Here is a 6,590-nt window from a genome sequence, read left to right as displayed (position 1 = left end):
TTATTCGGTGATAAGTTTTAGTGACTCCGCAATATCCTCTGGTTGAAGAACAATTCATTTCTCCGATTATAACGGACGGAGATCCTTGGGAGGATATTTTATTAGACCATTACAAATGATCAATTTAGTAGGTGAATCAAATAAGATTGTATTTGCGTTTTAATATCGCTTTAAAGTATGTTATTTACAAAGTCTGTCTTTGCACTGCTAATTGTTTCTAGTTGCAGCTCATCAATTATTTTATCAAATAAGAAGGAAGGGTGTGCGTCACGGCGGGGCCCGACCACAAACCAGTCGTGAAAACTCGTAATTATTTTGCAAAAAAATATCACCTCAGCCAGGAATCGAACTTGGATCTTCTGCTTACCGGGCAAGCATCTTATCCTTTCGACTACCGAGGCATGATATTTATCGCAAATAACGTATTTAGAATAACACGTCAACAATACAATGATATATATATATATACATATATCACAATATACATATATACATATATATTCTCTCGAATTCCCACCAGTACTCCAGAGAGATGATGGTCCTAATCTCTCGATGGATGCAGGTCGGACTGCAGCGGTGACACCCTCCAAATATATAAATAATCCTCCTAGTGCGCGGCAGGAGAGATTCCATCAAGCATGAGCCTCCGAAGGTTTTTTAAGGCTTTCGTCATTTGGTTCAGTGTCATTGTAGGGCCTTCTCTTTGCCCTTCACTAATAAGCATGACAATATGGTAATAATTCTTATGTTTTATGGCTTGAGCTTTATTTAGGGATAGATCATTAAGTTTAGGTAGTTCGTTTCGTTCGAAGAGTTTTCGTGAGCCAGAATCTAAAGGTCTCCCTGTAGTGTCAACAAAATATGTGACGTTGTCTTTTCATAAAAACAATAATTCGCAAGATTCGATAATGTTGGTTTTTATTAGCTGATTGTCAATTATAGATTTAGATTTTTTTCCCTTGTCACTTTCGTTTTCTTCGTCAGTCTTTTTGTTTTGGTCGTCCTTATTTAATAAATCGTCGACGCTTTTCTTAAAGGTTTTGATCATCTTTGTTTGCTTGTTTTTTTCTTTTACTGTTTTTGATTATGTGTTTGTATTTTATCGATTTTAGGTAAGTCATGAATTAATGCGGTCTCTGTTACCTGTATTGGTGATTCATCTATTTCTTCCTGAGTAAATGGTGTTGAGTCTACATTATCCCCGAATGGGTCATCGTCAGATAGTGCGTCCTCGGTCTTGTCATCGTTAGAAAGATATAATTTGAAATTCTCGTCTTCTTCCTCATCAGACTCTTCTAACATCTTGGCGATTTTTGCTGTATCTTTAGGATTATTAGGACTTAATACTTTATTAATTACTTTACATTCGGTTTCCTCAAAATCTATGGGGTTTCTGGATAATAGGTCAGCGTTAGTTCACGTTGGTTTTTCCTGCCTTATATATTATATCGTATTCATATTCTGCTAGTTTTAATCTCCAATATTTTTAATCTTGAAATATGCGCATATTTGCATCCTATGCATTTTTGAATCACATTAATGGTTTATGATCGGTAACCAAGGTGAATTTTCGTATAAATATGGCCGGAAATGTTTGACGCAATATACTATGGCTAATGCTTCTTTTTTATAAGTGTCGTATTTTAACTCGTTATCGGTTAATATTCGCGATGCGTATGCGACTGGACGATCTTTGTTTATTTCTCCTTGTGATAAAATCCCGCCTACGGTTATGCCTTAATATAAAAGGTTTGGAATAGTCGGGATATTGCAATACAAATTTTTCGCATAGTTTTTGCTTCAGTATTTCAAAAGATTCTTCCTAATCAGTTGTCCAATCAAATCTTACGTCATTTTTTAATAAATTCATTCAATGATTTAGCGAGTTTAGAGAAGTTCGGTATGAATCGCCTGTAATATCCTGCTAAGCCGAGGAATTGTTTAATATTCTTTGGTGTTTTTGGTCTTGGAAAGTTTCTTACGGTTTCCAATTTTTTGAGATCGGGTTTGACTCCATCTTTACTAATTACGTGTCCTAAATATGTTACCTCTGTTTCCAAAAATTCGTATTTGTCCGGGTTGTAATTTTAAATTAGCCTTACGTAATCTTTCTGTTAGAGTATTAAATTTCCTCTCATGTTTTTCTAAAGAAAATGCATAACAATATCATCTATGTAAACGAACAACTCTTTATCCTGCAATTCTGTCAAGACTAAATCCATTAAACGTTGAAAAGTCGCGGGAGCATTTTTTAATCCAAATGGCATTCTATCGAATTCATAATGTCCAAATGGAGTTGTGAAAGTTTTATGGCTATCTATAGAATCCATTTTTATTTGATGGAAACCTGAAACCAAATCGCCAAACTGAAAAATATTGTGCTTTTCCTAGTTGATTCAAAATATCAACGATGTTAGGTAACAGATATGCGTCTCCAACGATTTTATTATTTAAAGCGCGAAAGTCTAAGACTATTCTCCAGCGTTTATTACCCTTGGAATTTTTCTTTTTAGGTACTATCTATATAGGCGTATTATACGGTGATTGTGAAACCTTTACTGCCTCCTTCCAACAATTCTTCCACTTGTCTGTTTATTTCATTCTTATGAATTTGTGGAAATCTATATTGTCGAGTATTTATTGGTCATCTGTGATCAGTATTTGATGTTGTAGCACGTGAGTTACTTGGGTTAGTTTCTCTCTAGGTATATGAAATTATCCTGACTATTTTTTATAAGGTTTTTTTATGTTTTCCCTTTCCCGATCGTCTAAGTGTTCGAGTCATAATAACTGTACAATTTGGGTAAATCTATCCTTTGTCGTTTCTTTATTATTAGACATTTTTGCGAATTATCATGCACTGTGATTTAATTCTATAAATTTTTCTTTGTGTTTCGATTTTCGTTTGCGCATAAATTTATCCAACATTTCTTGCGATTGGGCACATGCCAAAGAAAGAGTTTTACTAGATGGTTTATTTTTTTTTTAGTATGCAATTTTTCATTTATTTTCCTTAATTGAATCTTTTTAATAAGTTTCCTAAGAGTTATACGAGAGGTTTTTCCTTTATTAACTTTATTTTTCGAGGATTTTTTTGATTATTGGGATTTCGAGGCCTTTAAATAGAAGAGCTCTCATTTTTTCTCTCCCCACGATTGGGTTGTGCCGGATTGTGTGGTGAAGTTTGGTAACTTCTTCCCTCGCAACTGACGGAGTCGGAGCCTACTAGAGGAATGTGAAAACTCCCCCCTATTTCTCCGAGATTTCCTAGAAAGGATGAGGTCAAATCGCGTAGTGAGGTTTGGTACTAACTTCCCTCCTCGCAATTGACGGAGTCGAAGTCTACTAGAGGAGTGCGGAAATTTCTCTCTGTTTCTCCGAGGTTTTCTGGGGGGATTTGAAGGTTTCCTTCTCCAAGGATTTTTGGATTATTCAACATCTTAGGAAAGTTTTGATAATTCTCCTCTTGGATATCAGGATTAAAATTTTTACTTTTCCTGCCTCTCGTTTTATTTTTATTTTTAGTTTTTGAATTTTCCCCAACGTAAATTTTATTTGTTTGCTGGGCTTTACTTATCATATTTTTAATTTCCTTATGATTTCTATTCGTAATTTCATCTTTGTATAAATTCCTTTTTTCATAATCAATTACTTTTTTATTTTTTGAATTATTAATTAATTTTATATCCTCTTCACGAGAGTCCTTTGATTCATTTTTGGCGACTCCATTGTCATTTGTAAACAAAGAGTATGCTGGTATGTTTTTAGGGAAAAAACGCCTTAGGGAAAGTACGCCTTGAGATTAATTTCATGATCGTCGAATATTTCGTCAAGCATTCTGAGGCGCAAGGTTAGTACCTGAACTTCTCTTTCGTCGTCCAAGGTACTTACAATATGTATATATGTTTTTCCGGAAACATTTTCAACTATACTTTCTCTAGAATAAATTCCGTGAGCTATTTTTAATTTGGGTAAATATTCTATCTCTACTTCTGGATTAGCAATCCTTACATAAAAGGATAATTCTGACCGCGGGAGTGCTATAATTTCCGGCGGAAAGAAAGGGACGTTTATCCCCGACACATTTAGATATCCATTCGTGTAGTTTATCTTAGAGGAGGTCTGTTTGAAAAAATCATTACCCAATATTCCAGCTTGTGGTATTGAAAAGTCATCTGATACTATATGAAAATTTACTAAAACTTCAAAAAGGGTTAGTTTAATTTCGCCAAGAGTGAAGATGAGGTAATTATTTATTCCGTTCAGTTTTAAGATATTAGTATAATTTATGGTTACGCTCTTAGATACAAAATTTCTTTTGATTATGTTTGGCCCGGAACCAGTATCTAACATGAGGGTTATATATGCGGCCGTTTTTTCTAAATTTACCTGAACGATAGGCACGCGACTATGTTTGTCGAGATTTACAGGTCGGGCGTTACAGGTCGGATATCTAGCATGCTCTTTACTGAGGTGCTGCAACCGTTGATGGACGTGAAATCCATTCAGACCTCTGTTGCACACCCGACTTCGAGGGACCATTGGAGTTTACCGAACTATTTACCATTCTGCGATTATTATTTGCGATGCGTAACTCGCAGTTTTAGTGTTGTCCTTGCATTTTACAATATAGGCAAAACGGTATGTTATTACTGTTCGTATTTCGATCCATTCTGAATCTGCAATCTTTAGCAGTGTGAATTATTACAATTTTGGCAAATAATTCTTAATTTATTTTCTGTCGCGTTGTTCGTTTTGTTTTTTTCAGCAGTTCTTAGCTGAATGTCCCTGTCTATCGCATCACTGACAAATCAAGAGAAGCTTATTTTGATTAGTACTTCGCGTTATGACCAGTTTTAGAGCACAATTGACAGATTATATTTTCTCGTATTATTACGTTAACGGTTCGACGTGATTGTGAATCACGCATTCGACATTTACTAGCATCGTGACCACGTTTTTTACAAATCTGACAAATTAGTATTTCATAATTCTGCTGTGAATTTTGAATGAATTTTCTACAGTTACTGGCTAAATGTCCATCTTAATAACAAATTTGGCAAGTCTCGTGTTATAAACTGATATTTTGCGTTTTTGCAATATTACCGCGCCATTATAATTATAACCATTATAAATTTAACATTGCGCATAATTCTCTTTCTATGCGTATCGCGTCGGCTACGATTGCTTTAACATCCATCTATGGATTTCTTAACATTCTTTGCTCGATTTCTGGCTTTAATCCCTTGATAAAGCATTTACACATGTCTTTTTCTAATGAATCCTTAATATTTTGTTCGGGAAGAGAAAGTCTCGAACTTCGATATGCTTCGAGTATTTGCTTTCTCAAAATTTTGACTTTATTCGCGTATGTTACTACGTCTTCGTCGTTTCCTTGATAGATACATCCCAATTCTCCTTATAGTTGATAGATATTTTTCGAAGGACCGTAAATTTGTTTTAAATATTTAGTGAGTTGAGCAACACTATTAAAGTCTTGAATATTTCGACGTGCTTCTCCGATTATATGCGTTCTAATAATTTTAGCAAATTGAGCCTCGGAGCTCGGATGTCTCGGATGAGCTCGGCCTCATCGGGAAGCATAGATTTCGTTTTTTCGCAACCTTCGATAAAATAATTTAATGAAATATTTTGGCTATCAAAATACAGAATGGCGTCTACGGCATATTTTAGCGTAGCAAGCGGGTTTTGTTGAGACGTCTTTGTGTTACGAATATCGAACTTAGATTGTCGCGAAGTTTCGTCGGAACTATCGGATTCGAGTTCATGCGCTTCTAAGACTGTTTTTTCGGCAATCTCACTATCGTCAGGAAATTGATGATGTCGGTTTGAATGTTCCTGTGGGAGTTGAGGAGTGTATGTGAATTGAGATCGTCGTTTTAATTTTATTTTGACTTTCTATAGCAGCTTGGTATTGGCTATCTACTACCGTTTTATCAGTTTTAACTCGTTGTACTCATTCCCGCATTCAAAGATCGCACTTTATTATTCCGGATGAGCCCCCAAAATTTGAACTCGTTCTGTTATGTTCGAACCCCGGAGGAAAGGAAAGGTCAATTTGTTTAAGAGAGAGAGAGAGAGAGAGAGAGAGAGAGAGAGAGCTCGGGTGGACGCACGGAACTCTTTTGTTCTCTCAGATCATCGCTGAGGTAACGACCTGCAAGTCGAGCACGCCCTTTGAGTACAGGGTAATGGGTCAACGTCGATAATGCTATAACTCGTGCCTGCGCTAGCGCGGTCAGTGGTCCGTTTTTGGGTCAAAGAATCTCTTTAACCTGGGACAGGACCTTGCGCAATCCTTAGAGCGCGGAATGGTCGAGATTTTATTTTAAATAAAGAATACGAATTTTAATTTTAACATTAAGTTTAATTAAACATAATAAACAAATAGAAAATAACGTAGTCAAAGTAATAATTTATCGAAAGTTATATTCGGATAAAAATGATAATAATAATAATTTAGTTAACATTTCAATAATACAGTAAATTTTTTTTAGCTCGATGTGTGTGTGTGTGTGTGTGTGTGTGTGTGTGTGTGTGTGTGTGTGTGTGTGTGTGTGTGTGTGTGT

The sequence above is a fragment of the Pogonomyrmex barbatus genome, unplaced genomic scaffold, assembly GCF_055798465.1.
Source record: "Pogonomyrmex barbatus isolate J1 unplaced genomic scaffold, ASM5579846v1 scaffold19, whole genome shotgun sequence".
NCBI lineage: Eukaryota > Metazoa > Arthropoda > Insecta > Hymenoptera > Formicidae > Pogonomyrmex > Pogonomyrmex barbatus.
This window is presented reverse-complemented; position numbering follows the sequence as displayed.